General features: G+C 44.0%; 1 long non-coding RNA gene across 3 annotated transcripts; it reads right to left on the bottom strand.

The window, feature by feature from the left end:
• Nucleotides 1–9,396: 9,396 nt before the first annotated feature.
• Nucleotides 9,397–21,934, bottom strand: LOC114198118 (uncharacterized). Of its 3 annotated transcripts, none has more exons than XR_003607028.1 (4): nt 21,283–21,934; nt 16,697–16,839; nt 11,835–11,957; nt 9,397–9,554 (listed from the first exon to the last, which is right to left on the bottom strand). It is a non-coding gene; the product is annotated as an uncharacterized LOC114198118 (long non-coding RNA). The 3 variants fall into 3 exon arrangements; XR_003607029.1 differs by having other exon boundaries at nt 21,559–21,934; XR_015768596.1 differs by lacking the exon at nt 9,397–9,554 and adding an exon at nt 10,370–10,830 and having other exon boundaries at nt 21,559–21,934.
• Between the last annotated feature and the right edge of the window lie 40 nt (nt 21,935–21,974).

Below are 21,974 nucleotides of genomic sequence, written 5' to 3'. Positions count from 1 at the left end.
GCCTGGGTGGCTCAGTTGGTTGGTCGACTGCCTTCAGCTCAGGTCATGATCCTGGAGTGCCTGGATCGAGTCCCGCATCGGGCTCCCTGCTCAGCGGGGAGTCTGCTTCTCCCTCTGACCTTCCCCCCATCTCATGTGCTTTCTCTCTCATTCTCTCTCTCTCTCTCTCAAATAAATAAATAAAATCTTTAAAAAAAAAAAAAAAGAAAAGAAAACCCTTCAGTCCCAGGTAAAGCAGGATGGTCGGTGACTGCATCAAGACAAAAGTTGCAGTGTTTTTTTGAGTCTAATCTCTGAAGTGACATATCATCATTTCTTCCACATTCTATTTGTTAGAAATGAGTTCAGTACAGACTCAAAGGGAGGAGAATTAAGTTCTACCTTTTGAAGGAAGGCATTTATCAAAGAACTTGTAGGCATATTTTTAAAGCCATCACATATGGAGTCCAGTTTCATGGTGAAAAGAAAATATTACAGAGGAACTCAACTTTTTAACTTACTCCCTACCCAACTTATCTGCTCCCATAAACATCCCTTCCTCCTCTTCTCTCCCTCCATCAGTGAAAGAGGCATCCCTCCTCCTGTTTAAAGCTAACCTCTTCCACCTACTCAAAACCTTTCTCTCATTCCCTCAGGTTCTTCCCATTAACTTTCTCTTTTCCTAGCATATGATCATGTTCAAATAGATCTTACAAAATTTTTATGCTGAGTGTTTTATGGAGGCATAATTTACATATAGTAAAATGTGTAAATAGTATATATACAGCTCAATGAATTTCAACAGACATATCCATTCATCATCTGTATCTTTCTTCAATTCTCTGAAAGCTGGTTTCTGCCCTCAACCCATGGCTGAAAGCCATAAAATAGTCTCTTAAAATCCATTTAGGTCCATTGGGTCCCCTTTTCAGTTTGTCTCCTGCCTCTCTGGCTTGTTGTTCTCAGTCTCCATCGTGGACTCCTTAGTTTACTCCTTAAATGGAGGAATCCTGCACCACTTCTCACTCTACAATGCCTCTGGGTGATTTTCTCTGCTCTCATGACTTCAACTACCTTCCTTATGCATTCACCTCTCCAATATCTATAGCTCTGATCTCTTCCTGGATGTCAACTTTTATATCAACTACTTCTGAACATCTCCACTTGGATGTCCAACAGACACCTCAAACTCACTGTGTCCCAGATGTCACATCTCCCATCCTCATTACTCCCCACTAAAGACCTGTGCTTTCTCTTATGTTCCAAATCTCTATAAAAGGCACCATCTCGGGGTGCCTGGGTGGCTCAGTCAGTTAAACATCTGCCTTTGGCTCAGGTCATGATCCCAGGGTCCTGGGATCGAGCCCCACATCTGGCTCTCTGCTCAGCAGGAAGTCTGCTTTTTTAATTTTTTTTTTTAAGATTTTATTTATTTATTTGACAGAGAGAGACACAGCGAGAGAGGGAACACAAGCAGGGGGAGAGGGAGAAGCAGGCTTCCTGCTGAGCAGAGAGCCCGATGCGGGGCTCCATCCCAGGACCCTGGGATCATGACCTGAGCCGAAGGCAGACACTTAATGACTGAGCCACCCAGGTGCCCCAGGAAGTCTGTTTCTTCCTCTGCCTCTGCCCCTCTGCACCCCAGCCTCCAACTCATGTTGTCTCTAATAAATAAATAAAATCTTAAAAAAAAAAGGCACCACCCAATCACAAAAGTCATGCTTGTCATGCTTGATTCTTCCTTCTCACTCACTTGCCAAATCCAATTAGTCACCAATCTTGTTATTGTACTTTCTTAATGTCTCTCTTATTCATCCACTTTCTCCAACCCCACTGTCACTACCTTGGTTCATGCTACTTATCCCGATTGTTGTAGTGAACTCCCAGCCAGTCTTTCAGCCTATAGTCTTGCTCCCACACCTTGCCTCACTCCAATCCTTCACACGGCAGCCAGAATGATTTATTCAAACCATAAATGTGATGATGCTACTTCCTTACATAAAACCTTTCGGTAGATCTTCCTGACTTTCAGGATATGGCCAAATTCCTCGGCATGCTACAAAAGGCATTTTGTGTTCTGGCTCCTGCCTACCTCTCCTGCTGGTCTTACTCTCCTCCTGTTTGAAAGTATATAGTTCCCTGAATGGGGCATGCTGTCGCTTTTGTGTAAGCAGCTTCCGCTGCCTGGAAAGTTCTCCATCCCACCCCAAAACCTTTTATTCCTCCTTGCCTTTCAAATTAAGCTCATGCATCACGTCCTCTGGGAAGCCTCCACCGCATTTCTCCTGGCCGCATACTCACCATCTAATTATGCATCTGTTGCTCTCACCAGACTGTGAGTTTCCTGGGGGCAAGGGCCTTCTTACTTTTTACCCCCAGAATATTACATGATATAAACAATTGAAATGAGTTGTCAAATGAATGAATGGAAATGTTAAGGCCTGAGAGGCTCAGTCTGCCCAGAGGCAGGCGGATCAAACCAAACTCTAAGGTCAAGATTATCTTCATTCACATAAATGGGGATGGTGACCCACAATGTGTGCTCAAGGCTGAAAGAGGATTTTTCTAAGTAAAAAGCAGAAGACGTAGCCCTAGTCCTTGAAGAATTTTCAATATCATTTGCAGCAGAAAAAAATAAAAATAGGGGTGGCTGAGTGGCTCAGTTATGTGTCTACCTTTGGCTCAGGTCATGATCTCCGGGTCCTGGGATCGAGCCTCATTGGGCTCCCTTCTCAGTGGGGAGTCCGCTTCTCCCTCTCCCTCTGCCCCTCCCTTCACTCATGCTTGCTCTCTCTCTCTCAAATAAATAAATAAAATCTTTAGAAAATAAAAGTAAAAGCTATCTGGGGTGCCTGAGTGGTTCAGTCATTAAGCGTCTGCCTTCGGCTCGGGTCATGATTCCGGGGTCCTGGGATCGAGCCCCGCATCAGGCTCCCTGCTCAGCGGGAAGCCTGCTTCTCCCTCTCCTGCTCCCCCTGCTTGTGTTCCCTCTCTCGCTGTGTCTCTCTCTGTCAAATAAATAAATAAAATCTTTAAAAATAAATAAATAAATGCTTAAAAAAAGTGAAAGCTATCTTTATGAAAGGAAACAAGTTAAGGTGTAACTGTCAGCCTATACATTCTGTAGAAACTCAAGAGAGGAGGCAGAATCTTTTAGGCACTGTCAAAGGACACTCTCACCTCTCTCTCAAAGGAGACTTCCAAGGGACGCTGGGCCACAGTTGGGCCAGTACAGCAGTGTAAAAGAGGAAACATAATGTCCTGCACAAACTAGAAATGGGGTTAGGTGTGGGGTGCTTCCTTCCCGGGAGCTTACGGTCTTGAGGAACAGACAAACTGAGCAAGAAGTAATTGGAATGAAAGGAATCTGGTAGGAAGGAATAGGACCTAGAGAGATTAATATAAACTGGGTGGATCTGGAAAGGCTTAATGAAGTTTCCCTGCAGTGTTGAAGTGGAAACTGTGTGTCTTATGAAAATAACTCAGATATTTAGGACAGGTGATTCCAGACTAGATAAAGACATAAAGCCTGAGGCATTACATTTTCCAAATGTGGGACTCTGACACGCTATTTTCTCTGCTCACTGGGCTGCCGATATTCCCAACATACAAGTCTTTTAGATCCCATCCATCACAATGACATGCCTGATATTTTCTTGCATAGATGGCCTGCTGGTCTGCCTGAAGGAAGCATCTTGTTATAGAGATTAAGTCAGACCCACCTGGGATCATGACCTGAGCCAAAATCAAGAGCTGGACGCTTAACCAACTAAGCCACCCAGGTGCCCCCATGTTAACTCTTTTTTTTATCCTCAGTTTTCTGGGTGTAAAGTGGGAATAGAAGACCATTTAATCGTTTGAATATTAAACAAGATAGTACATGGTAAATAGAGCTGTTGGATGACAAATGGTAAGTGGACAATGAGTGTTAATAATTATTAAAAACAAGGGCGCCTGGGTGGCTCAGATGGTTAGGCATCTGCCTTTGGCTCAGGTCATGGTCCCAGGGTCCTGGGATCGAGTCCCACGTCAGGCTCCCTGCTCCTTGGGAGCCTGCTTCTCCCTCTGCCTCTCTCTCTCTGTCTTTCATGAATAAATAAATAAAATCTTAAAAAAAATACTTAAAAAAATAATAATTATTAAAAACAAGAAGTGGGTTCAAACTGATGTCCAAATGCTCAGAAAGTCAATCTGTCATTATAGCTGAACCCTGGTTAATTGCTTCTGTACAAATCAAATGTGTCTACCAGCAAAGGCAAAGTTGACTCCATCAAAAAAAAAAACTATTCAAAATAAATATGATCTTACCATTTTCTCCTTGACTTTCCCAATGAAGGAAGTGGTGGGTAGAAGGAGAAAGTTCCTGTACAACTCTGCCAGGAAGGGAAGTAGTCCAGGAGTATCAAGGCAAACCAGTGCACAGGCCACCCTGAAAGCCTCGTTCTTCCCTGGTGCCACTTCCCAAATGGATCTGTATGGGTTTGCTGGGAGGACACATCCTCTCAGCCTCCCTTAGGTCAGGTCAGGGGCTAAAGAGATGAGACTTTCCGCCTACCAACCCAATGGCTATGGACATCAGAGAGCCTGGCTTTTAAAAGATGCAGGAGCTCTGTCACATAGGGTGTCAGGAAGAAATCTCATTCCCCCACATTAAAGGTGACTTCTGTGCAGAGATAGGTGACTAGAGCCACTCAAGTCTTCCTGGGAGGTTTTTGGAGAGCTCTCTTAAATAAAAGTCCTGGACAGCTGCAGAGGCAGCCTTCTGGGTTGTTATGTGTGTATATGCAGTGGGGGTGGGGAGACACCAATTCCCTGTTTGACCATTCTGCTTTGGCTAAAAGAAAGGGACCCTGCTGTTGTTGGTTCTTAGAGAGGAGACAGGGTGCTGTGAATGTGGAGGTCCTGTGGGGGAAGGGCCGAGCATTGGGACAACCTTAGCCTCTCTCCTCTAACTAGGGCTTATACCTCCTCCGTCACTGATGAATTGCCTTTGGAGCTTTGGCATTTTATAGTTAATAATAGGGACACTGAAGGGACTCCATTTTTAGAAAGGCTCTGTCTCTGCTGTTTTTCTGCGAGGCCCCATTTATTCATGTTCTATATTTCACCTTGCATCCGAATAAACCAAAGAACCTATGTTCCCACTCCAAGAGGGAAGCAAGAAAGTTAATCATTTTCTGAGTTTGGTCCTTGGCCCCCAAACACCTGATCACATCTAAAAGGTACTGGATCCCAAACATGTTCCAGGACATTAGCTTCGAACAAACCTCATCTGCTGCTGGCATCAATACCCCCTACCTTCCATGATTTATGAAATAACACCTATTGTTCACTTGACACTTGCCTTCGATCGGACCCTACCCTGGATTCCTGAAGGAAAACGTACCCTGAACCGTTTTCCAATATAACCTCCTGAACCCAGGCAAGGAAGAGACTCCCTCTCCTATCCTGACTCGGCCAGACACTCCGTCTGCTATACTCTATCCCTTATGCAATTCAGTAAACTCTGCTCTCACTTCCTCCCGGCTTGTGTTTGATTTCTATCCTGCACATAGCCAGAGACCCTCTTGACTGGTCCTGCAGGACCCCCTCTGGGTTCTCAGATCCAGCCTGCCTATGTCAACTTGATGGTTTAAAGGATCCTTTGGGAATCTGTTAAGGCAGTGAATCACCACTGGAAATGTGGTTTGTGTAAATCTGGATTTGAATATAATGTTCTCTTAATGCAACCACATTCAAAAATATGATCATTAGCAATCATTTATACATGCACTCAAGTAATAAAAAACATTTACCTAAAGGCTGCTATGTAGCCTGTCTTCAAGGTGCTGGTGCTGAAACTCTGCATGATTTGGCCACTCCCTCCTTCATCAGTCTGATCTGACATTCCTTGCTAATCCCTCACCCTATAATGCAGGCATATGCAAACACTTGAAGCCCCAAGATATGACAGAGGGGTTATGAAGTGAGCTCTAGAGCCAAACTGCTCTACCCCTTCCAAACTGTGTGATCCTAGACAGGCCACTTTATTTTTTTTCAAATATTTTATTTATTTGTCAGAGAATGCACAAGCAGGGGGAGTGGCAGGCAGAGGGAGAAGCAGACTCCCGGCTGAGCAAGGAGCCCTATGCAAAGCTCAATCCCAGGACCCCGGGATCATGACCTGAGCCAAAGGCAGACACTTAACCCACTGAGCCACCCAGGAGCCCTGACAAGTCACTTCAAAGTTAATTTACCTCTCTGCACCTCGGTTTCTTTACCTGTAAATAAGGACTGTGGGATCTAGGGGTTTTTATGGAGCTAAAGTGAGCTTAGAATGTAAACCATGAGAATAGTGCCTGACACTTAGTAAATAGGGATCATTAGTATCATCAGAATGTCCTTACACTTGGAGGCCTGTCAATCTTACTACTTCCAGACCCTGTTTGAGTGTCATCTGCCGTGGGAAGCCTCCGCAGACCTCCCCTGGGCAGAGTTAACACCCCTTCGTTATGACCTTTATTACATGGAACTTCAATCGTGTTCAATTTTCGGAATCAAAAAGAAGGCTTCAAGGTCTGACATAATCTGAAAAGAGAATAATCACTATAGGAGAGATTCTTGCTTCTATAAAGAACAGCTCGCCAAAAAACAGACCCTTCACTAGAGAGAACTGGTAGTTACCAGAGGGAAGGTGGGTGGGAGGAATTAGGAGAAATCGGGCATGGGGATTAAGAGTGCACGTATTATGATGAGCACTGAGTAATGTATGGGAGTGTTGAATCACTATATCGTACCCCTGAAACTAATATCACACTGTATGTTAACCATACTGGAATTTAAAAAAAAGAGTAAAAAAAGAAAAAAAAGAGTAGCTCATTAACCCATCTGTGTAACTAGTGAACTTGAACTGAGCTGGGGAAGGAATATTTTCGGGGTGGAGTACTTCCTGTCTTGGGCCTGCCTATTCCCAGTTTGTCAACATCCTGCCTCCCAGCTCACACCACTAACTGGGCTGCACAGAGAATGATGCCTGATACCATTCTCTCCCTCTCACCCCAGAGGCCTCAGCCACAGGGAACCCTTTCATTTCCACGAAAGGCTTCTGGGCCTTCCTTAGAGCTGCTCCTTCTGCCTCCAGCATTTTCCAGCCCTCCCCTCTCCCTTTTGCTTAGCTGTTCTTCCTTCAATCTTCCTTCCTCCCTCTACCCCTAAAGCCTTCTCTTATCTCATCTCTGGAGATGGATTCCATTATTCCCCCAGGAGGCCACTCAGCAGCAGCTCAGACTTCCCTGTTCATAACACCTCCTACATTTTCTTGTAACTATTTCTCTGGCTTTTCTGCCAAATTGGAGGTTTCACAAGACAGGGACTATGCCTGGAAGACTAACCTTAGGCACAGTCCCTAACCTGTAGGTGATGAGTAGTAACTGCTGTTAAGAGCAAACATGAATGAATGAATAAATGAGTGGAAGGAATGAATGCTTGGTATCAGGCATCCACCTGTGTCACATTCCCTGCCTTTTTATCTTCCCAAGGGATTTCTGTGCATTGTGGGGCTTAAAAAAGGGAAGAAGAAGAAGAAGAAGAAGAAGAAGAAGAAGAAGAAGAAGCAGCAGCAGCAGCAGCAGCAGCAGCAGCAGCAGCAGCAGCAGCATGTGTCAAGGAAAGGAAGGAAATTGACTAGGACAGTGATACCTGAAACATTTAAAATTTCACACTAGAGGGACGCCTGGGTGGCTCAGTCAGGTTAAGCACCTGCCTTCGGCTCAGGTCATAATCCCAGGGTCCTGGGACCAAGTCCTGCATCGGGCTCCCTGCTCAGTGGGGAGTCTGCTTCTCCCTCTCCCCCTGCTCATGCTCTCTCTGTCTGGCAAATAAATAAATAAAATCTTAAAAAATAAAGAAATAAAATTTCACACTAGAAATCCTCAGCATCTGAGAGTCTTCTCCCACTCCCTTCAAAATCCAGCCCTTCCCAGTTGAACATGTTTTAAAAGAAAGATAAAAGAAAAGATATAGAGAGAAAATGCTTTCATGCCAGAATGTTAAGTATGGTTTTCTCTAAGCCTGTATTGACTGACACCAAGGCCTCCAGCCACAGAGGCCACTGACCACTTGAAAGGAGGCTAGTTTGGATTGAGATGTACTGCAAGTGCAAGACGCACTCCAGGGGCGCCTGGGTGACTCAGATGGTTAAGCGTCTGCCTTTGGCTCCAGTCATGATCTCAGGGTCCTGGGATAGAGCCCCATGTCAGGGTCCCAGCTCAGTGGGGAGCCTGCTTCTCCCTCTGCCCCTTCCCCTGCTTGTGCTCTCTCTGTCTCTCTCTCAAATGAATAATAAAAAAAAAAAGACACATTCTAGATCTTGAAGACTTAGCATGAAAAAAGGAATTTAAATTATTGGCCATTTGATTACAATGTGAAATGATAATACTTCTTCTTTTTTTAATGAAGTAAGCTCCATGCCCAACATGGGGCTTGAGTTCAGGACCCTGAGATCAAGAGTCACATGCTCCACTGACTGAGCCGGCCGGTGCCCCACTAGTACTTCCGATATAGTTAAAGTTTGATTTCACTTGTTTCTTTTCACTGTTTTTAACAGGTCACTGGATGACTTAAAATGGCCTTTGTGGGCACGGAGAGGTTAGTTTGCAAAGCGGCGTCAGGTGGCTACCTTCTTTCTGCTCAGAGTTGCTTTTTTCAGTCCTTTTCTGGTCTGCTAGATGCCCTTGAACTCAGGCATTTTCTTCACTGCCTTTGGTGTGGCCTCTGGGGCTGGGACGTTAGTGTGGCAATAGGGTCTGCTCCCTGTGTCCTGACCAGTTTGCCCAGTTACTTACCACAGCTCTTGGTTTCTGTCTCTCGCCCTGGGCTGGGACCTGACCTAAGGCTACACAGTTCCCTTTGGGCTATGGTTTGGTTTTGGTTTTCTCTGTGTTCCCTGCATGTGGGAGTTTGGCAAAAAGAAATGAGATCTGTTCTTTAGGCAGTGATTTTGAAATCACCTATCCGAAAATACTGATAGGGGCGCCTGGGTGGTTCAGAGATTCTGCCTTCGGCTCAGGTCATGATCCCCAGGGTTCTGGGATCGAGCCCCGCATTGGGCTCCCTGCTCAGCGGGGAACATGCTTCTCCCTCTGCCGCTCCCTCTGCATGTGCTCTCTCTCTCTCTCTCTCTGACAAATAGATGAATAAAATCTTAAAAAAAAGAAAATATTGATAGATGAAAAATATATCACAAAATGCCTCAAGTCGATCACTGATCACTGTAATAAACAACTTGCCAACATATACAAACTGTTTCCCCTCCGTTCTCCTGAATGAAGGGAAGATTGATTCTTTTTTCAATGTCAAGTTATGCTTTCTCAATCATGCCAACTTTATTTTTTAATATTTATTTATTTATTTAATTTATTTATTTTCAATCATGCCAACTTTAAAAGTCCATATGCTTATACAGGTGAGTGGGAAGGAGAATAACTCTAAACGAACACAAAATCTTAAGCACACATATGTCTTCCAAGTCTTTCTTCCTTTCCTGGGTACCAAGGGAGGTCTTCTTCCTCCTCAGTAGTGTCGACGTTTCTGCCTCTCTGTGGGACAGGGGTCGGTAAGCATTGGCGCTTTGGAGTGATATGACCTAGGCTTAAATCCTGGCTCTGTCACATACTAGCAGGGTAATTTGGGGCAAGTAACTTCTCTGAGCCTCAGTTTTCTCCTCTGTGTATTGGGGATGACAGAGTCTTCTGGAAAACACCTGGCCTAGAGGAGCTGTTCATTACCATATCATGCTTGCGTCATTCCCCGCTGACCTGGAGCCTCACCCCCCCCTTTCCCGCCAGCAGCTACAACCACTGCCTTTGCCTTAAAAAATTATACATGTACATACGGGTCCACAGAGGTGTCTCTCCTGACTTTTAGAAAGAAAAATATGCCCCACTCGACTCTCTCTTTGGTTAATGTGTTACTTTCCCCTTCATTCCATCATCAGATCTCGGATTGGGGTAGTTTACTGCTGTTCCTTCCCTCCTTTCTTCCAAGCCATGTGTCATCTGCTCTGACATTAGAGTGATCCTTGAGATCACTTCAGTAGTCACCAGTCAGTTGGCAAATCCAGCGGTCTCCTGTGGGTCCCCATTCTTCCCGACTTCACTCACCACTCACTGCCCTTTCTTTAGATGCTCTTCTCCTCCCATAGCTCTGATGACCAATGGAAGGATCTGTGTCCTTATAAACTCACCAGTTCTGAGGAATCCCTGGCAATCTCCTTACCTTCTCTACTTCCTGTCTAGCCCCCCTTTAAAATGCTCGGTCAGGTCAGCCGGCCACTTGTCCCCTCTCCTCAGACCTCCCATCAGCCTCCACTCCCCGCCCCTCCCCCATGGGTGACATTCCTTCACCCTGGCCTGTGGTTACTTTGGAGCCAGCACCTGCAGCCACACCATAGTTGACTCCTCCCCTCCAGTGCACAAGCGGAAGTGTCTTCCCAGCTAAAGCCAGACCCTCCCACCTCTGCCCTAGAGCCCTCCTGTCTGCCTTCTGGGCACCTTTAGGGGAAACAACAGATCATCGGTGATTTGCCTTCAGCCTCTCCCACTCCACTATGTCCTCCCCACAGCGTTTGGGATCTCACCCATTCCTTGCCCTCACCTCCCGCTCTAGTTACTGCCTTCTCGCCCCTCCTCCATTTTAGCCAAAGCTCTTGAAATCAAGCCCATGCTCTCTGCTTCCTCCTTTTGCTCTCCGCTCTGGTTTCTGCCTTAAGGCTCTGCCAAGGGCTCCCTCCATGCCTTGAATTCTAAGTGCTTTATTGGGATGTGTGATTCCCTTGATGATGAGGGTGGTGATAGGGCTGTCTCTGTGAAACACCTGCAGAGTACAGATGGATTTCACAAATTAGCCAAGGTCACCTGGCAGGGGTTTGCAACCAAACACTTGAGCACAGAGTCCGTGCTGTTGACAACCATGCCACACTGTACTCCATGCTTTAAACTGGATGGTGTGTGTGCCCAGCACTCGGCACTGTGCCTTGCATCTAGTAGGAGACACATCAACATGTCTGAGTGAATGAACACATTCTGCCATCACAGTTCAGGTTCTTCATCTCTCGCTCTTAGAACAGCCAGCCCACTGATCGGGGCGTCTGGGTGGCTCAGTGGGTTAAGCATCTGCCTTCAGCTCAGGTCAGGATCCCAGTGTCCTGGGATGGAGCCCTGCTCTGCGGGGAGCCTGCTTCTCCCTCTGCCCCTCCACCCGCTCATGCTCTCTCTCTCTCACTCTCTCTCTGTGTCAAATGAATAAATAACATCTTTTTTTTTTTTTTTTTTTTAAGAATAACCCACTGATCAAAGGTTCTTAAAAAGTGCAAGGGCTGGGGCGCCTGGCTGACTTGGTCGGTGGAGCATGCGACTCTTGATCTTGGGGTCATGAGTTCAAGCCCCACATTGGGTGTCCAGATGACTTAAATAAAACTTAAAAAAAAATAAATAAAGTGCAAGGGCTGAGGTTTATGTCTATTTTCTGAAAAAAGGCCCAGTTTTCATGAATTTTTCATTGGACTCTGGGTCCCCCCCAAAAAAGTTAATAACTTCTTGATTCATTCATTCCTCTATCTTTGGTTTTATTTTCCCCAACCTCCTCCCTTACATCCTGTACACTGCTTTTAGATGACTAGATTGTCAGTGTTTTATTTTAATTCTGTCGCTGATAAAAACATAAGAACAAATAACCTCCCTGCACCCAAAGTGGCCTTGAGTGCCTCTTCGGAGGGCTGCCTCCAAGATAAAAATCAAACACTTTGGCTCAACGGCTAAGACTTTAAGTAATCAAGCCTCAGAACGTTTTACCAGTACTATCCTCCATTTGTCTCCTACCTGAGTCTTCTGTTCAAACTGAAGTCTTGTACCTTTAAAAACTTCTGTTCTGAACCACCTTTCAGGAGTTAGTTCAGCAGTGATGTGTTACATTCCTGATCCAAGCCAGTACTTCTCCTGGAGCTGGGAATACGGGCATCACAACACAGTCCTTACTTTCGAGAAACTACCTGATTTGGGAGACATTCGTGAAAACAAAATCTCCAAAATATGGGATAACAAACTCGCGGGAGTTATTCCTGCTCAGAGGTGGGGTGGAACTGCCAGAAAGAAGACTTTCTCGAAGCTAGATGTGTCTGTGTTCTTTACATGTTCCTTTTATGACAGCGTGCCTTGATTTTGTAACCAGAAAAAAAGGTCTTATCCAGTAAAGACTGTGATTAATTCAATTCTGAGCACCTGAGTGCCAAGGGGTAAAAACCCATAACTGTCCAAGAATTAGTAAAATTAGGGGTGCCTGGCTGGTTCAGTTGGTGAAGCATGTGACTCTGGATCTTGGGGTTGTGAGTTCAAGCCCCACGTGCGGGGTAGAGATTACATAAATAAAAATTTAAAAAAAGAATTAGTGAAATTAATGAGGAAAGGACAATCAACCAACAGAAAAACGAGCAAAAGCTAAGAATAGACATTTCCCAGATGATGAAACATTATGGTCAATAAATATATGAAGCCCTGTTCAATCTCATGAATCATCAGGAAGTACAGATTAAGACCACAATGAGATTTCATTTGATACCCGTTTGAGTGTTGAAAATTAAGAAATCTGACCATACCAAGTGTCGGAGAGGATATGGAGCAATAGGATTCCATATATGATGTTGTTGAAACTATGAATTGGTAAAAAGCACTTTGGTAAACAGTTTGGAATTATCTTGTAGAGTTGAAAGTTGATTTAGCCTTTGACCCAGCATTTCTACTCCTATATAAATACACAAGAGAAATTCCTGTACCTGTGTACCAGTGGGCTTTACACAAATTTTCTTAGCAGCACTTTTGCAATAGCAAAACCCTGCAACAGTCCGAACGCTCATTATCAGGACATTGGCTGTATTAGTTTGAGTTCCTCAAAAGCAGAGACTGGGTCAAGGACTTGGGGGCAGGTTGTTTATTTGGGAAGTGATCTTAGGCAGCAGGAGTGAAGGACAGAAGGCTGAGGCAGAGGAGGAAGAAAAGCTGACTTGGGGCATGTGATTCTGTGGATGCCTCTGAGAAGCATACAAAATGGCTCCCAGAATTGTCCATCTGAAGGATGGGAACCTGGGGCTTTTATCCCTTGGCTCACGTCCCCCATTAGTTGAGGGTTAACTCTCCTTACTGTCAGGCTATGCCTGAGGAGATGCTAGGAAGCTCTTGCGGCAGAGAAGGGCCTGAAGCAGAAATTGGAGAAACCCAAGGCCTAACACGAACAGTAGGAATTGTCAGTGTTTGGGAGCTCCCATGAAACTGGCCATGATGTATTTGGCTAAAATCAGAGGTGAGCCATAGGGAAGAACACAGGGTACCAAGAGCCTCTGCCACAAGGGGCAAAGTAATATGAGTGTATTCACACTCTAGAATAATCTACAGCAGCCACAGTAAATAAACTCAGCTACTTGCAGCATGCCCGAGATAAATCTTAGCGATGCAACATGGAAAGTAAAAAAGAAGTCCCAGGATTGGGGCACCTGTGTGGCTCAGTCGGTTAAGTATCTGCCTTCAGCTCAGGTCATGGTCCTCGGGTCCTGGGAGTGAGTCCTGTGTTGGGCTCCCTGCTCAGTGGGGAGCCTGCTTCTCCCTCTCCCTCTCCCCCTGCTTGTGCTCTCTCTCTCTCTGTCAAATAAACATAATCTTAAAAAAAAAAAAAGAAGTCCCAGGATATTATGTAGGGAATGATACCCTTTAATAAAGAAAGCAACTAAAATACATGTGTTGGGACTATGTATGTAGGTTCACATACACAAGTATACACTTATGTGTATATGTAAATATATAGACATATATAAATTTCTAGAAATTAAACTTTTTCTGTGTACTTGAATTCTAAGGGGAAAAAACTCTAAAGGAACATTAAGAGAACACATAAGGAGGGGCGCCTGGGTGGCTCAGTTGGTTGATCGACTGCCTTCGGCTCAGGTCATGATCCTGGAGTCCCGGGATCGAGTCCCACATCGGGCTCCCTGCTGAGCAGGGAGTCTGCTTCTCCCTCTGAACTTCTTGCCTCTCATGCTCTCTATCTCTCATTCTCTCTCTCTCTCAAATAAATAAATAAAAAAAAATCTTTAAAAAAAAAAGAGAACACATAAGGAAATCCTGAACATTAATGAGAAAAGGATAAAAAAACTAATAGAAAATGGGCAAAAATATTTCACAAGAGGAAGTATATATAGCTAGTAGGGAAGCATGGGTGACTCAGTCGGTTGAGCGTCTGCCTTCAGCTCAGGTTATGATCCTGGGGTCCTGGGATCCAGCCCCACATCAGGCTCCTTGCTTGGTGGGGAGCCTGATTCTCCCTCTGCCTGCCTCTGTCTCTCTCTCTGACAAATAAATAAATAAAATCCTATATATATACATATATATATGTATATATATATGTAGTTAGTAAATCCTATATATATATATGTAGTTAGTAAATCCTATATATATATATGTAGTTAGTAAATCCTATATATATATGTATATATATATATGTAGTTAGTAAATCCTATATATATGTATATACATATATATACATATATATATGGCTAGTAAAGATATATAAGCACCTTCAATCTCACCTTTTTTAAAAAGCAAAACTTTTTAACATTTTTATAAAGCTAGGGTAATTTTTGTAATTGAAGTATAGTTGACACACACAATGTTACATTCAGTTTCAGGTGCACCACACAGTGGTTTGACAGCTCTACTCCTTATGCTGGGCCCACCACAAGTGTTGCTACCATCGGTTACCACATCAAGCTACTACCAAACTGTCCCCTACATTCCCTACACTGTACCTTCCATACTCATGACTTACTTATCCCATAACTGGAAGCCTGTATCTTCCACTCCCTTTCACCCATTTTGTCCCCCCCCCTCCTCCCCCTCCCTGCTGGCAACCTTTCGTTCTCTGTATTTACTAGTCTGTTTCTGTTTTTTGTTTGTTCATTTGTTTTGTTGTTGTTGTTTTTTTTTTAGATTCCACATATCCATGAAATCAAAGCTAGGGCAATTTAAAAATTGATTTAAAAAATATTTGCTAGATAAAAATATTTTTAGAAGCCAGAAAATGATAAACACAAGATTTAGCATGGGGTGTGTGTGGGGGGGAATATGTGTAAGTTGTCAATCCTAGTTTTTAGGGTGGGTGATTAGTAACAAAAGAGGGTCACACATGTACCAATAATGTAGGATTCTGACCCATGGATTATATTTAAAGATTTTATTTATTTATGTGAGGGGGGAGGCACAGAGGAAAAGGGAGAGAGAGAAGCAGACTCTCCACTGAGCATGGAGCTGGATGAGGAGCTCGATCCCAGGACCCCAAGATTATGACCGGAGCTGAAGAAATATAGGGTAATAGCCAATAGGGGAAGAATTTCCAATGCTCTGGTCTAATTTAGCTCCTGTATCTCCTTTGAATCTCTTCCAGAGCTCAGTCTCCAGCTAAGTATTTGACCAAAAAATAAAATGTGCCTCAACCAACTGAGCCACCCCCAGGTGCTCCAAACCCAGTTCTGTTCATCTTGAGATCTAAGAAATAAGATTACATGGTATGATAAATGCATTCATAGGTACCTATAAGACATAACACGAAAGAGGGAGCTGGGAGATGCTCCCTCACACCTGGGAAGGTCAGGGGAGCTTGACCAAAGAGGTGATTGCTAAGGGGTTTAGAAGCGTAAAGAGGGGATTGCCAAATTCTGGTGAAGGTGGAGGGAATGGGAGGGTCCTCCAAGGGGAAAGAGCAGCACGAACAAACATACGGATATGAGAGACAGTGTGGCATGGCCGGTAAACTGCAGACAATTAGTGTGGGCAGAAGAGGAGAGTGGGAGAGGTAGAGGCATGTGATGGACTGAGAAGTTAAGAAAAGGTCCATGATAAGGAGGTTAGACAGTATTCCACACTGCAGGCAAACAAGAGCATTGGAGGATTTTAAGCAGGGCACTGACATGATTCATTTCAGGAAGATCCTCCCCACAGAGTGGAGGACTGGTTGGAGGGTGATGGAGGGAGGAAGGTAAAATGACCTTTGTCCAGGTGAGAGATACACAAGGTCTAATTTACTCAGGAGCTCTGGTGTGTGTGTGTGGCGGGGGGGGGGGAGCTGTGTGGTCTAAATCAAGGTTTTTAAGATATAGAATGGGCAGAATTTTATTTCCCTGCTCTCCCACTTTTTTTTTTAATAACACTGATCATTCCTTAACATATTTACTTATCTACGGTCTGTCTCCCCCCACCAGGATGTAAACTGCAGGACAGCAAGGATGTTAATTTTGTTCCCTCCTCAATCCCCAGGGCCTAACGGTTCCTGGCACATGATAGGTACTAAGCAATTATTTGTTGAACGCATGCAGTTTAGCTAGGAAGGAGAAATACAGGATAATAGCCAATAGGGGAAGAATTTCCGATGCCCTGGTCTAATTTAGCTCCTGTATCTCCTATTAATCTCTTCCAGAGCTCAGTCTCCAGCTAAGTATTTGGCCAAAAAATAAAATGTGCCTGCTTCTGTCTCTCATCCTTGCCCCAGCCTCAGTTAACGATCTTTCTTGTTCCCACCACCTACTCTATCTGCTCTCCAGCTACCTCCACTTTTCCTGTCTGGAAACCCTGGTTTTCTGGATTCCCTTAAGATCCTTGGCCATATGCTTCGACAGTTCTCACATTATTCTATGATCACATACCTGCTAGATATTCTGCCTTTGTCTTTCCAGATCCACCTTCCGTTCTTTCCCAGAGCCTAGCCTTGAAGGACACTGTCATCTGGGCTCACTTCCACTTAGGTTTCCTCTTGGGTTCAGCCAGTGGGGGAGGTACCACAGGAGACCTGAGGGCAAGAGAGAGAGGTAGGGCTGTATTCCTGCAAGTTCCTATGGGCCCTCTCTTTCCTGCAGCTATTGTTCTCACTTAGTCTATGGCCGATGATGCCTTCTCCACAGATTCTAGCCCTGGGGTGCTTCACTATCCTTTGTTGGTTTCCCTCAACCCTGCTTGTCTCTTTCTACACTGTCCCTTCATTAACTCCCTCCAGTTACACATTTTTAGCAGGCCATCTGTTTCCTGCTGATCTTGGCTGATACAAAAGCAAAAATACAGAATTGTATCTTTTTTTGAAAAGTTGCCATATGATTCACAAAATTCAGCCTTCTAAAGTATACAATTCAGTTTCAGGTTCTTAGTGTAATGGAACAAAATGTATCTTTTTCTAAATAATATGTAATCAGTGGTTAGGTTAAACAATGTTACGTACCATAAGTTACTCCAACTTTCACTACCACAAATAAGGCTACAGTAAATATTGTACATGTGGTTATCCTCTTTGGGGGAGGGTTATTTCTCAAGGAAAAGTTTCCAGGAGTGGTATTGATGAGTAAAAAGGGCCACATCTCTTTTAAGGCTCTTCAGAAGTATGGTCAATTGCTTCCTAAAGGGATAATGCCAATTCACATCACAGCTTTCTCTGAATGTATCAATTACATCATCTTATTAAGACTGGACAGTGTACAAGGTATGTATATTTTGCTAATGCAGTACGCGATGTTACCATTTGAATTTCTTTGATAGCCATACCAATCCAAAGCCATTTAAAGCCATGTTTAGCTAAATGGGAATGGAGAGACAGTGATTTTGAGGGGCTTATAAAATGGATAAATGATGGAAGAAGGTTAAGATATATGCACACAGAGTTGGTCATACTAGTCTAATGAGCATTAACGGCTCTCTTTTAATGGACGCTCTGGAATCAACACTTTCTATTCCCTCCAATTAAACATACTGACTACTACCCATGACCTACTTAATGCTTTCATCTCTGGAATTCCTACACACTTCTTCCTACCATTTGAGTTAGATGCCTAACAAGAGTCTGTTGTGTTTGGTCCCAAACCTCCTATGACCGTATGCCAGAGTGTAATTAATTTAAGTTACACAAACTGATGAAACATAAGCATGAAAAGAGAGTTGTTTCTATGAAATGTCAGTTGAATGCTCTGGAAATATTAGCTAACAGCCAGTTGAAAATTACTGTCAAACCAGATGTGGGTAAGACAATTACAAAGGATTTTTTTTTTTTTTTAAAGAAGAAGACTTCACTTATACCGCTTTGCAAGAAGTTTTAGTCCTTAGTCAACTTTAGAGAAACAAATTAGAAAGCACAGAAAATACACTGCGGATAGGATTTATGTAAGAAAGAGCTCAAGAACACCCTAATCATCACTCTTGCTGAAAGAAAAATTTTGGCTTCACATCAGAAGACTGGCAAACGGGTGTTCCTTATAGGTTTTAAGTGACAATGAGATGTTAAGGTATGGATTTGCCATTTTTTATAGTTCACTGCATTAATACACTTTTCTGTTCAACTGCCTAACTATTGGGTCAGATCCGATTTGTTTGGGCAGGGATAGATCCTTATTCCCTAACTGTTTTGTTTTGTTTTCATAGGAGGGCAGTTAGGAGACAATTTGTGCTGGACTTACCTAACTGGTGAATTCGGATCTGCCTGCCCTCAGAGAGAGGACAATCTTCTCTAATCTTTCACACAGTGAAAGTTGCTAGGCCCCTTCAAGGGGGAGGTCGGAGTTTTGGGGGAGATAATTTTAATTCAGGAATATTAAAAAGCCTCCCAGTCATCAGCCAAGCCACATTCTTTAGTTCAGCTCTGTTGGTGATAGAGTTGTATTTTCCTCTTCTCATTGGTTCTGGATTTAGAAGAAAGGAATGGTACTGACTGTCCCTATCATAGTCCAACAGTGGTGGATAAGTTAGCTTCTGTGTACTGTCACAATCAAGATACATTATTTCCCCTTTTATTTTAGTCTTTGATTCTGTTGATTCACATGAAAAGTTGTCTCTGGTTTACAGGTGGTAGTTCAGCCTTGTCTGAAGTTCAATCTGCATCTCAAGATAAACAAAGAAGAAAACATTTATGGTTCCCGAGAAATATTGATATCGGGAAATATTTACTAAGAAGGGAAGAGGAACCCAAACATGGCTCTTGTCAACCCTTCTATCCCTGCCCTCACCATGTCCCGAGAGACTCTTGACTGTCCTGTTGACTTCTGGGACATGTAAACATGGCAAACTTAAGGTCACAGTCTATATGGCTACTTACATGAGAACTGTAAACATAGCAGGGAATACTCTAGCGCTTTTCAATGTCCTTTGAGGCATTTTGTAACCCCTATAAGTGGGTCATAAAATCAGTGTAGTAGGTCCTGACCAGTGTTTAAAAAGAAATAAAAATAATCAAGTTGAAAGTATCAGCAGCAGTACAGAAGAGTAATACTTCATGAAACTTCTGTCTCAGAGGTGTATTTATGTACATGCATGTGTATATTCTGGGTTGAGATGTGCAACATATTTTGTATAGAGGGTCACCGTCAAAAAAGTTTGCCAAGAATATTATTCAGCAATAAAAAAAGAAGGAAATCCTGCCCTTTTTGACAACATGAATGGATCTTGAGGGCATTATGCTACATGAAATAAGTCAGACAAAGACAAATGCTGTATGACCTCACTCATCTGTGGAATCTAAAAAAAGCCAAACTCACAGAAAGTTGTAAAAAAGAAAAAAAAGCACTGGTTTAAGGTGCACATTTCTTCTTCCTCTCATCCTCGCTCTTTGCTAATCTGTTCTCTCTGAAACTCTGGTGCCTTGTGAATAAAAATTGTAGTTATTGATAGGCAGAGAAGCCAGGGCCAATTCTCATTCTGTAAACAGTTGGAATGAAAAACTGTTGTCCCTACCTCACTGCTCTGAGTCAATCAAATATCCAAATATCATTAAGTTAGAAGGGCTGAGATCCAGAACCTCATTAAGTAAGAGGTTACAGGAAAATTTACTTTAAAATTTATCCCTGCACAGTTCAAGCTCCAGGGGTTCTTCTCAACCGTAAATTACAAAGGGTTTAGCTTGGCATTCGGGACCATGGCCCCATCTTATTTTTCCAGACTGAGCCTCCTACTTTTCTCCACCTCAAATCCTACGCCTCAACCAGACTGACCTCTGGTGTTCCCTGAACACTCCCTCCCTTTCTTATTTTGTGTCCTTGATTGCAGTGTTCCTCCTGCTGAGGGCAGCCTCCCCAACTAGCCCATCTCTGCTGATCTAAGTCCCTTCCATCCTTCAAAGACCCATTTGCAATTTCCTTTCTTCTTGATTCCTTAAAAAAAAAAAAAAATGTTAAAGCCCCAACGGTGGGGCTTTAACTCAAGACCCTGAGATTGAGTCTCATGCTCTACCAACTGAGCCAGCCAGGCACCCCTCCTTTCTTAATTCCTAATATCTTTTAAACTCCATAAAGATCTCTTAAAAATCACCTTTCTTAAAAATACTTTAAAATATCATTTCCCTGATTTAAAGAGAAATATTAATGTACTATGAAAATAAGAAAATTTGAAGTCACAGAAGAAAATAAAAATCCAATTTAGGCATGATATCTGTGATACGCATAGTATATTTATATATTATAAGCTACTATTATATCATCTTATGATGTGCTTTTCAATTACAAATATTTCCCATTCATTAATCTTTTCCTTCAACAAGATTTTTAATGGTTACAAATAAACTATAATTTATTTAACAATCATATAACATTGGGTACTTTGTTTTCACATATGACGCTATATTTTGGGGGAGTATAAATGGGGTGGTATCCAGGATACAATGACAAATTTCCTAAAATAGCATAATAGGATATTGGGAATAGAAAATTAGGGCCAATAGGACAATTAGGAGACATGTAAGTTTCCCTGTGAATCTTTGGAAACACTGGCAGGTATGCTGGCTTTCCCACTTTAAGAGGAATAGGGGTTTGAGCCAATTGCACTTAAGTTTTAAAGGACAGTAACCCCAGAAGGCCTACAGAATGACTTTGGGTGTCATCTAGGCAGCCGATCCAAGGAAACATGAAGGATCAGTATGTATGCCTCCCCATCTCAAAATATTTCCATCCTTATGCATCCTTTAATTCTTGTGGGAAGAGGTGTGCCTCTTCTCTGATTTCCTCCTCCCCCTCCGCCAGCCCTCTCATTGTCCTTTTCTAAGATCTTGCACCATTAATTATCCCATCTCTCCTCTCTTATTATTCTCTCCTCTCAGCTCCTTTATTTGAGAGCTCCACCTCATATTGGGGCGCGGGGGAGGGATAAAGAAATCACCTCTCTCCTTTACTCTTACTACCCCTCGAGCTACAGGCCTCTCTGGTTCACTTCCAAACTTCTGAAAAGGTCACCCGTTACTGCTTTCAGTGCTTCACACACTTCTTACCCAAGTGCTCAACTCAGCTCACTGCCTGGCGCACAGCCGCCCTGGCTGAAAGTTAGTTCCACCCCTCTTGCAAATTGGCATCTCTTTCCTGGTTCTTCAGAAGGAATTTCTCCACGGTCAGCGGTGGGTGCCCACTGTCAGGCACCAGGGCCTCGCCTGCGCGCTCCCACACCCTGACCTAGCACCTTAAGGCCGCCTGCTCCCAGGTGCTCTGGGTTCTTGGAAGGTCCTGCCGGTCACCCTCCTGGCCTTCTGTCCGCCTCTCTGCTTTCTCACCTTGCACAGTCAGAGCTTCCCCCGTCTCTCAAGAGATCTCCCAGGCTACCCCTGGGAGGTCCTGGTTGCCAGACGTCAACTCTGCTCACCGCGGGTCTCACGGTTCTCCCAGAGGCGACACGTCAGAGTGCCCCCCACCTCCAAGCCTGCGAGCAAGTCCCCAAGGCCGGCAATGACCGAACACTCAGGGCGCACCCACTAAGTGCCGGGCCCGCGCCACCTCTGCTTCCTTCCACCTGGCAGCCTCTTGCTAGGCCCCACTACGTGCCAGTTCTAAGTGACGAGAACGCCGTCCCGGCTCCGGAGGCGCTCGCCGTCGGTTGGGGCGAGACGGCCGCAGAGGCAGCTCGGGTCCCTCTAGCGGGAGACGGCGGCCCCTGCCCAAGGCCCCCGCCCGGGAGGCGCGGCGGAGGACG

The sequence above is a fragment of the Eumetopias jubatus genome, unplaced genomic scaffold, assembly GCF_037043125.1.
Source record: "Eumetopias jubatus isolate StellerSeaLion01/CBP00866 unplaced genomic scaffold, mEumJub1_p1.0 scaffold_7, whole genome shotgun sequence".
Taxonomy (NCBI): Eukaryota; Metazoa; Chordata; class Mammalia; order Carnivora; family Otariidae; genus Eumetopias; species Eumetopias jubatus.
The sequence above is the reverse complement of the archived record's forward strand: the minus strand, read 5'-3'. Positions and strand labels throughout refer to the sequence as shown.